General features: G+C 38.0%; 1 protein-coding gene across 1 annotated transcript in view; it reads left to right on the top strand.

Annotated features, from left to right (window-relative positions):
* The window catches only part of SIPA1L1 (signal induced proliferation associated 1 like 1), a 347884-nt gene that overhangs the window by 58251 nt on the left and 279237 nt on the right, over positions 1–10396 (top strand). The gene's annotated exons all lie outside the window — the stretch shown is intronic.

Raw genomic sequence — 10396 nt, 5'->3', positions numbered from 1 at the left:
TAGAGTGAATGTTTAAATAAAAAAAATGTATTACAGTTAAAGAGACATTGCCATTAATCCCCCTCAAAATACTCCCCCTCGCTTCAAACACACTTATCCCATCTTTCTTGCCATTTTCTGAAGCAGTTCTGGAAGTCCTCTTTCATGAGTGTCTCTACTTCATCCTCCATCATGACATCGCTCAGTGTCACACATCACTTCTGATATATGGCAATTTCTGTCAAAGAAAAACATGACAGTGTGTCCTCATCCACCTTATTCACTAGATCTGGCACCGTGTGACTTCTGGCTCTTCCCCAAAGTCAAAATGACCATGAAAGGTAAATGTTTGAATCATTTCGGGACATTGAGGCAACAGCTATGATAGTGCAATTAAAGACACTCATGAAAGAGGACTTCCAGAGCTGCTTCAGAAAGTGGCAAGAATGATGGGATAAGTGTGTTTGCAGCAAGGGGGAGTATTTTGAGGAGGATTAATGGCAATATGTCTTTTACTGTTATGATTTTTTAAAAATTTAAACATTCACTGTAATTTTTTATCACACCTCATGTACTTCAAATATTATTTATAAAGTGCTTTGACATAATAGCCGAGAAAAATATGCCTAATTTTGGCAAGTGTGAAATTGTCAAGCCCAGAGCACATACTAGTTGTTTTGTTTTGTATTTTGTTACACTGGCAGAATCCAGCCCCTTCTTTGAATCCTACCCAGGCTCATCCTCCAACATGATACCATGAGCCAGGCTTTCGGATTGATGGTTAAAGTGACTCAGGTGCTGTCCTGCTGTGGACTGCACTAGAATTCCTTTCACTGACACTGTGTTATCTCCAGGGTCTTTCCCCTTGGCCTAGTACATGGAGAGATTTACATTTATTAAGTACTAATCATGTACAAGGTACTTGCTAGGTACTCTAATATGTTATTCCAGTTAAGTCTTTTTACAGCTTCAGGGTTAAAGAATTAGTCAATTCATTGCAGTCATGGAGTAGGAACTTGTCCGGGGGCACGCTAAAGGTAAGTCTGAAACTTGGCTTCCCACCTAGGCCTGATAATGGAGCCCGTGCTTTTTCCATTCTGCTGTGATAGCCTGTTCTTGGGGAAGGAAACAGTAGCTGCAAGAACATTTTTTGCTCCTTCTCTCTGAAAGTGTCAGGATTTCTTTCTGCATCCATGGGCCAGACCAACATTGTTATTAAAAATGCCTGTTCATTCATCCATGAGCCATCTAGCCATCCACCCACTCATCCATGCATTGAACAAATCTTTATGGAATACTTACCGTGTGCCAGATGCTGTTTGAAAATCTGGAGATATGCTGGTTACCAAATCCTCTCACTGCGTTCATGTAACTTACACCCAGTTATCCAAAGACTCATTGTACAGTGGGAATGGGGTGGGAGAGACAGTTTCTTAGCCCGGCCCAGACTTCCAGGAGGCCCTCTACAAGTGTTAGTTTCTTTTGTCCCACCAATTTTTACCTAATTTTTATGCCCTTGGCCAACTGTTATCCCGTTTGTGCATTTATGGTTGTACTTTGAATTGTTGACCAGGGTTTGTATGTGTTTTTCAGTTCAAGATGAGCCTGTTAATCTTTAGAAACCAGCATGTTCCACAAAGAGATTGGGTCTAAGTGGCAGCTACTCTGATTTTAAAAAATAAGAAGGTAGTATAGGATGCAAACTTCCAGCTCTAAGATGAATATGGTCTGAAGATATAATGTATAACATGGTAACTATAGTTGATAACACTTGTATAATTGAAATTTGTTAAGAGAGTAGAACTTTAGTGTTTTTATTGCTACCCACCCTGCCACCCCCCAAAAAGGTAAATGTGTGAGGTGATGGATATGTTAATTAACTTGGAGAGAATCCTTTCACAATGTGTATATATATACACATATAAATCATCAAGTTCTATACTTTAAATATCTTATAATTTTATTTGTCAATTATATCTCAAGAAATCTGAGTGGTAAAAAGAAGGTGGTATGATAAAAATGGTATACTTTTTTTTTTTTTTAAAGATTTTTTATTGGGGAATTGGGGGGTTGGGAACAGTGCTGCTGAATTGGGGGAAGGGGAACAGACAAGTTGCTGTCGTTTTGTTCTTCAGTCTAGTTGTGGAGGACGTTGCTTCACTGGCCCAAGTTGTTGTTCAGCATCTTAGCTGTAGAGGGCAGTGTCACTGGCCCTCATATGTGGGATCCGAACCGGGGCCCTCTGGCGTCCCAAGTTCTTAACCATTGCGCCACTCGGCCGGCCCAATGGTATACTTTTTTGTTAAAATATCTTTTTAGCTCTTACATTAGGCATTAACCCTGATTACATTGTAGAAGTATACTTTTGTATTGTTTTCAGAAGCGTTGTTAATAATTTACCATATATTATATGTCATTTTCAAAGGTTTACTGTAATTGAAAGTGTGATGTAATGAGTTAATTCTAAAACTCATCAGTAGAGCATGAAACATATTCTAGTATGAAATAAATTCATTGAGCAAATGTTACCCATTATGGAGAGAAACTTGAGTTAGTCCCATTTATGTTGTGTTTCTTTTGTAGACTATCTTGTATCTTTTGATAAGTCTAAGCTATTTATTGAGGGATCTTTCAGGTACACTAAATAGACACATTTCAAAATGTCCCTTTAGAGCTGAGCCTGTTTCTAGGACTGGCTTCTGTGTGGCTAATGGATGATTTCAGACTGTGTTGAAGATTAATGTTAATTATTTCGAAGATCAGTTAAATGTAACCTTGATGAAATGTTAATTTTGAGAATTGTGTAGTTATTAATTTTATGGTGGTGCAGTTCCTAACCTGGACAACAGCACCACCATGCTTTCCAGCCCCTCCACGTAAAGATTTTAGTTGATTTTGGTTCCGATTTTCTCAGTCACCACACCTGATTGTTTTCCAAGTGTTGTGAGTTTTATCTCTGAGTGTCTCGGATTCATTCCTTTCTCCATTCCCACTCTCCTGGTTCAGTCCCCAGTTTCTCATTTAGAAAAGTGCAACAGCCTTGTTGCTAGCACTTCTTTATTCAATGCCGTTCTTTCAGGCATTCTCCCACATTACTGTGGAAGTTTTTTGGGTGCAAATGAAAAAAAAAATGTGTGTGTGTTTGCATACACATACACACAGACACACACACGTGTGTGCGCATTCTTCTGATGGTGACACTCCCTAATCAACCTTTGGTGGTTTTTCGCTGCCTGTAGGGTACTTGAAGCTCCTTAGCAGGTTGTTGAAAAAACTTTGTGGCATGGTTCCAGCCTCCCAACACCAACCCCTCAGTCAGTCCTTCTTCTTGCTCTTCCAGTTGGTTCCAGCCAATGAACTACTTTCTTTGGTTGTTAGAGATGCTTTGTTGGCATTTTTTGCCAGGTACGGTATTCAGACTTTCTTTTGTTGAGGTAGCCTTTTAAAAGTAAAAGCCACTATTTCTTCTTGTTTAAATGTCTTATGTAAGTACGTGATGAGGCAGTTCTATCATTTAAGGTAGCAAGGTTTGCATTCTTAGAATATATGCGTATTTTTTTTCTTGAAAGGCTTATGGCCTAACAAGAATTAAATAACTAAAATTTAATTGCAGTTCTTTAGACTAATTTGTTGAAGTTTATTATTTTCCAATTTAGGCACTACTTCAAAGTTCTAAACTAATTTTTTTGTGTGTATCAAGTTAAGTTTTCAAATTCATCATTAGAATTGTATTTTCTTTTGCAGTAATGCTCAGTGATTTGGAATATGTGAGATGATGGATGTTAATTAAACTTGTTATCATTTTGCAACATGTACATATATGAAATCATCATGTCGTATACTTTAAACGAATACAACATTTTACATCAGTTACATCTCAATAAAACCGGGGCAAAAATCTCTCTCTCTCTCTCTCTTTTTCTCTTTCTCTCTCTCTATTCGCCTACCTCTCTCTGTAGGATGAACATGATCACCAAGCTTCATAAGGGATTAGCACCATCACAATAGGTTTTTTTTTTTTTTAAATACTCATTTATACTTTAGCTGTCTGATAGAATCCAAGTCTTCCAGGTTTCATCCAAATGCTGCTCTGTTTTTGAAAGTGATCATTCCCACTTCCGCCATAATTCTGAGTGATATGCCATGTGGTGATAACTAACGGCTAGGATGATGAGACTCAGTGGCCATCTTTGTAATCTCGTGATGATTGATCCAACACAAGATCACAGATGTTAGAAATGATGTTGCAGTAAGCATCTGCCTTTATGAAGGGCAAGGCCTAAGCTAGATGATAGATATTGAAGGGAGAGTAAAGTCAGTTTATTTCCCGTGGTTCTCGGGGAAAATTTCCATGCAACCTTTAGAGTTTAAGTGTTTATTTGTATGTTTGATATTTCAGACGTGTTTCCATGGTTTATACTCTTTGTTTACTCAAACACCATGTGCACAGCAGCCTTTTCTGTCTTTATTCTGTTTCCTCCCCTGAATTGCTTTTCCCCTGTTCTTTTCTTTGCCCAGTGGAAACTTATTCATTGTTCTTCCTTGATCCTATTGAGTTATCTTCTAACCTTTATGTTCTTTGCCATCCTGGAAGTTGTACCTCCCAACACTTTGGTTTGTATTGTTGCTGTTGTTCCGTATCCTTCTCCGTTCATTAGATTGTAAACTTTTAGAAAGGAGAGCCTGTGCCTTTGTGACCTTTGGAATTCTGCAGCTTTTTGCTCAGAGCCTTAATACCCAGTTGATGTTTAAGAAGTGTTTGAATCAAAGTAAATACTTGTTTTTAAACACAGCAGATTATTGCACCTCAGTTAATATCTGACTTGCTTGGCTGGTGAGGGTACAGATGGATTTCAGTTTTAATTGAAGCTGTGACAAGTATCACACTAATTGTTGAGAGTAAGGAAAAAACACAGAGCTGAAAATGTCTTTGTCATGTAGGTCTAATCACTATGTGACACTCATAACATGCTCCTTGATGCGTATTCAAGTCCTGCTTCAGCTGTGGACCTTCGCTTTTCTGATTTGTTTCCTTACTTAGTGTTTCTTCAATTCTAGTGAAGGGAAGAGGGAGGCAGTTGATTATCTAGTTGCGTTATCCACCCATCTGTTTCCTGTATATGACAGCAGTTTCCACTTCGTGCCTTTGCCCATGGAGTCAAAAGCACCGTGCAAATGTGGCTTCTGGTTCTTTTGGTGAGAAGCAAGTTAAGAGCTCACTTTCTAAAAATCTGTTTATTTTTTTCAGGCCACAAGCTTGCCATTGATATATCCTCTTGTCACTTTAATATCAAAAGTGACTTTTCTGGTGCCAAGAGTCGGTGGCACACTTTGTAAGGTGTCTTGAGAGCCTGTGCCTTCCTGTAGGGGATTAGGACTATCTGTTCTGGAAGGGGCACCATTTTAAGAGGAAAACCTGTTTATTTTCATTTTAGAAATGGACTCAAGGCATACACACAAAACATCTCAGGTGACTTACGACTATTTTGGCATCGTTACATAAAGGATTTAATTTTTTTTATCCTATCGTGGCAGTTCTTCTGAATTCATAATTTACAAAGGAGCAAACTAAAAAATTGAAGAATGTTTGGTATGCACATCAACAGGTGCTTCCTTGGGTGGTAAAATGTCACAGGTCAGGCTAGAGTGATATGTTGAGGTCGTGTGTATGTATTTTAATCAATATGAGTATACTATGAGGAACGAATGTTATATTGACTTACACATATTAAACATTTCTGGTTTTAATTCTAAAATATTTTAAATTATTTTAAAAGGGAAGGAAAAGGAATTACACAGTGCCTTACATCTTCATCACATCTTAACATTTTGCCACATTTTCTTTAGATCATAAAACATTTTGGAAAAAATTGAAGATCTCCTTTTCTCCTTCCTGATCCCATACTGTTTTCTTCTGTTAGAATGCATATTATTTGATGGCTTCGAAAATGATACTCTGTTCGTCAGATCACACAGTGAGTAGTTGAGTGGTGGTTTCCTTTAGGGAAATGAAGTTTAGGCATCTCCCATTTTCAGATTTTTGCACCTCCCCATTTTGATTACTGCAGTCTCCAGCATGAAGCTTCAGTTCTGTTAACATGCTGTAGGGTCACTGAACAAGATGAGAAGAGTATATATCTTGAAAAGTAAATTTGGTTGAATGGTTGAATGTGGAAATTTGTATTCTGATTGTTTAGCTTAAACAGCATTTCAGAGCCACTAAGTAGGTTCTTCATATTAACTGTTAATCTGCTCAACTGCCTGGACCATCACTACAGCTGACTTTTTTTCCCATAAATACTTTATACTGTAGTTTCCAAGGGTGTTTTTCTCATGCTGTATTAACTTGGTTGGTTTTAGTAATTTTCCTTTTAGGCATTTCCTCCAAGTTGTGGAATTCTGAATACTTCTCTCTTTTACTAACTCTTTCTTTTTTTGGATAAGTATAATATAATCGAAAGGCTACTAATTTTTCTTTCATGCTATGAAATTTGGGCATGATTTAATTCTGTGGCATATTTTCAATGTTATTCACCTTTTATTCAACTCTGAAGATATGTTAAACTTGTATCATGTTTTATAATCAAAACTTAATTTTGATAGGTTCCAGAGAACAGAGGGAGAAATATCTGTACTAAAATATAGTTTTTTGTGTATGTATGCTTTACCTTTTTGTAAGTTATATATCATGATGAAGGAAAAATTAGAAGAATAGAAATTTAAAAAAATTCATCAGTGATTTTCTATCAGTCATAAATACCATAAAAATTATTTTGCAATGTATTTTTCTAGTTTTTTTCTGAAAAAATATTTACAAAATACATATTTCAACAGCTTATACCTTCTGTACATTTTCATGTAATATTGTGAACAGTAAACTAGTAATATATCAATAATTAATATAATTATTTAAAATGCTGTAAAGTGAAGACTGCATAATCCAGTAGTAGAAACACAGGCTTTGTATCAAGCAGATTTAGGTTTGGATTCCTGCCTGTCCTATTTTTTTTGTTTTTTTGTTTTTTAAATTTTGTTGGGGAACAGTTGTGTTTTTTCCAGGACCTGTCAGCTCCAAGTCAAGTTGTTGTCTTCAGTCTAGTTGTGTGGAGGGCGCAGCTCACTGGCCCATGTGGGAATAGAACCGGCAACCTTGGTGTTAAGAGCCTGTGCTCTAACCACCTGAGCTAACCGGCTGCCCCCGCTTGTCCTGTTTTTAAGTTAGCGTGTGACTTTGGCAAAGCGTCTTAACTACTACTCTGTTTCCTCAAAGGGGAAAAAAAAATGTGGCTAATAATAACCACTTTGCAGGGTTCTTACAGAGATTAAATGAAATAATAAATGTAAATCTCATTTATTCACTCATATGGTGCCAAGAACACAGTCAATATTAACTTACTGAGAGGGAGTAGCAGCATTGCATAAAAAGGGCAAGAATGTTGGAAAAGGATCATCTTGGGTTTAAATTCCAGTGCCATCACTTCTTAATTTATCTTGGGCAAGATTTAAAAGTTCACTGATTTCTGCTAGCACTCCTTTGTGAAATGGAGATGATCACACCCGCCTCCCTGGGTTGTTGTATTGATCACATGTGATAGAGAATGTAATGTGCCTGCCACAGTGCAGGCATTCAGATGGTAGCTGGCGGTGTTATTTATAAAGGAAATTACTTAATTGAAAGACGACAGGTTTAGACTTTCTCTGTATAAACACCAAGGCAGAAGCTGCTAGCTGCCCTAGATTTTATTTGTATTTACTACCATGAAAGGACTGTGTGGATAGTTTGATAACTGCTGCTGCCTTTCCCCTCCAAATTTGGAGTAGGTAGCCATCTTTAAAATAACATGTAAGGAGACATTTTTGAGAGACTCTCGCATGTGTAATAAAAAGGTACTGACTGTAATTATATATATATAGAAACGTGTACTTTCATTAATGTTTCTCAGGTGTACATTGTGGCTCACCTGCCTCCATGCCCCCTAGCCCAGGCCTCTTTCTCAGCTTCAGAGAGGCTGCCCAGGTACTTCTGTTCTTCATTTTCATATTTTCTTCTTGGTTTTAATGTTTAGAAGCACCTATTCCTATTATTCTGCCTTTTCACTAGCCCAGCGTAACATGCTATTAGTTATATGTGTTTGTATATTGACTTTGGAAAATGTTATATGAAAGGAATCTTAAATCATGCTGTTCTCATATTCTACTTGATTTCCTTTTTAATAAGTATTGCATAGACTTGTCATTTTTATCAGTTTAGACTTCACTGTCATGTTATATCATAGACACAGTGCCTTTTTAAATTAAATTCTGAGCCATTCGATTGGGAGGTTATGAAAGAGGAGTTCGCTGGTGAACTCACGCCAGCCATGTGGCATGTCTGAGTGGACTGTCGGTTTGCAGTCAGGCTGCCAGTCCTTGGCTTACACCTCAGCAGGATCACTATGCCCTCCTGTCATTGGCTCTGAAGCTGCATTTTAAAATTGAAGCTTACTCTCCCTACACACACACACACACACACGCACACACGCACACGCACACACACACACACACGCACACGCACACGCACGCACACGCATGCACACACGCACACATGCACACACACATGCACGCACGCATGCCACCTTGCAGTGAAGAGACTGCTGTTGGTTTCAGTTGAAGTCAGTAAAGAGATAAAATTAATAAATTCATAACTTTTGCCAGAAAGCTAAAAACTCCTGTTTTGGAGATTGGCATTCAGGATGTAAATCTAGTTGAAAAAATTTTTTAACTGGCATTTGAATGGCTTGCTTAAAAATAATTTAAGTAACCAAAAAGCATTCTTTTACTATTCTGGGATGAAGAGCAGGGAAAGGTGACTCACCTTTTATCTGAAAGTTTTCAAAGCGTGTCCAAAAGGTATTTGAAGGGGAAAAACCACTCCCCTTCATGTTTATGAAAGAACAAAACATGTTCTAGTTTCATTTTAAGTTTTACATTTTTATGGTTGCCACAGTGGGGTCAGCCTCATTGTAGGGGCCTAGTATATTTCCATTGAATAAATGTCTGTCTCATAAGTGTTAACTGTTAGTTTCTTACTGGTTTTAAATTATATTTAACATTGCAAGGGCTTCCAGATAGATTCCATCACTTGATCCTCACAATAATCTTGTGAGTTAGGCAGAAGAGGAGTTTTCTTCATTTTACAGAGAACTGAACAGACTAGTTCGGGTACCACCAAATGATGACTCTAGGGTTTGAATCTAGGACTTCTAGCTCCGACTTCCATGCTTTTCGGGCAGTGCTATGACCTAGACATATTTAGATATTTAGTATTATAATAGTTTTGTCTTTTATTCAGCAATTTTACTTAGGGCATAATTTTAAGTTCTAGGCCTTTGTGGATGAATGTAAAGACAAGGTTTCTACTCTCCAGGAAGACTGTCAATAAAGGAATAAACACACAGATAAGGTAATTATCATGCCTACAGTAATAGGGATTGGTACATAGTAGGTGTCCAGTAAATGTTTATTGAATGAATGAGTGAGCAAAGTGATAAAAAGGAAATATACAGTGAATGTAGGGTCTTACATAGATGGATTGATGGATTGATAAGGGGAGGAGCATTTCAGACAAAAGAACCAGCACTGACAAAGGCCCTAAGGCAGAAAAGAGCTTGGTTTATTTGAGGGTACTGTAGATGGCCAGGGGAGCTAGAGCATAGTAAGCTGGGGAGACAGGGGTTCCACGTGAAACCGTAGAGAAAGGGACCAATTATGCAGGGCCTTGTAGACATGGTAAGACATTATTCTAATGTTGGGAGACAATTTTCCATGTGTCTTGTGTTTCTGCACTGACTACCTTTGTTCTGACTGTCTTTTCAAGGATGATTTGTGTAGTGAACAACCTTGGAAGAGAGAGTGTCTCCCTCCAGAGCAAAGATCGGACAGATTTATTGACTAGTTATAATAAAGACAGTGTCTTTTTTTGGGATAAAGGTCAGGCAGGCTTACTGCCCATTATAAAAGATTTGGGTTCCTCAAGCACAGGGTTACTCTCCTATAACACAACCCACTGCTGTGCAGGTGTCATATGGTCCTCTTTGTGTCACCTGGTGCCAATTGGGACTTAAGGGACTGGCACCAAAAAATGCTGATACCCTGGCTACTGCTGTTGCTATGAGTGATGACGTCTTTTGTCTTTTGCCAGCATTTATAAAACCAGGACAGGCTAACTTACTGTTGGGTTTTCGGAAAAGTCATGACGTATTTTTTCTATGTTTTTCATTGCAAAAATGCGTCATGACTTATCCGACAACCCAATAGCTTGAAATTAGGGTAAAAATCTTACATCCTTTACATTTCGTAACATCTTGGGACATGGAAAGCCATTGGAGGGCTTTCAGCAGGTCAGCCTGAATACTCTGTGGAAAATGGTCATGGGTAG

Source organism: Hipposideros armiger, unplaced genomic scaffold (genome assembly GCF_001890085.2).
Source record: "Hipposideros armiger isolate ML-2016 unplaced genomic scaffold, ASM189008v1 scaffold_49, whole genome shotgun sequence".
Lineage (NCBI taxonomy): Eukaryota > Metazoa > Chordata > Mammalia > Chiroptera > Hipposideridae > Hipposideros > Hipposideros armiger.
The sequence above is the reverse complement of the archived record's forward strand: the minus strand, read 5'-3'. Positions and strand labels throughout refer to the sequence as shown.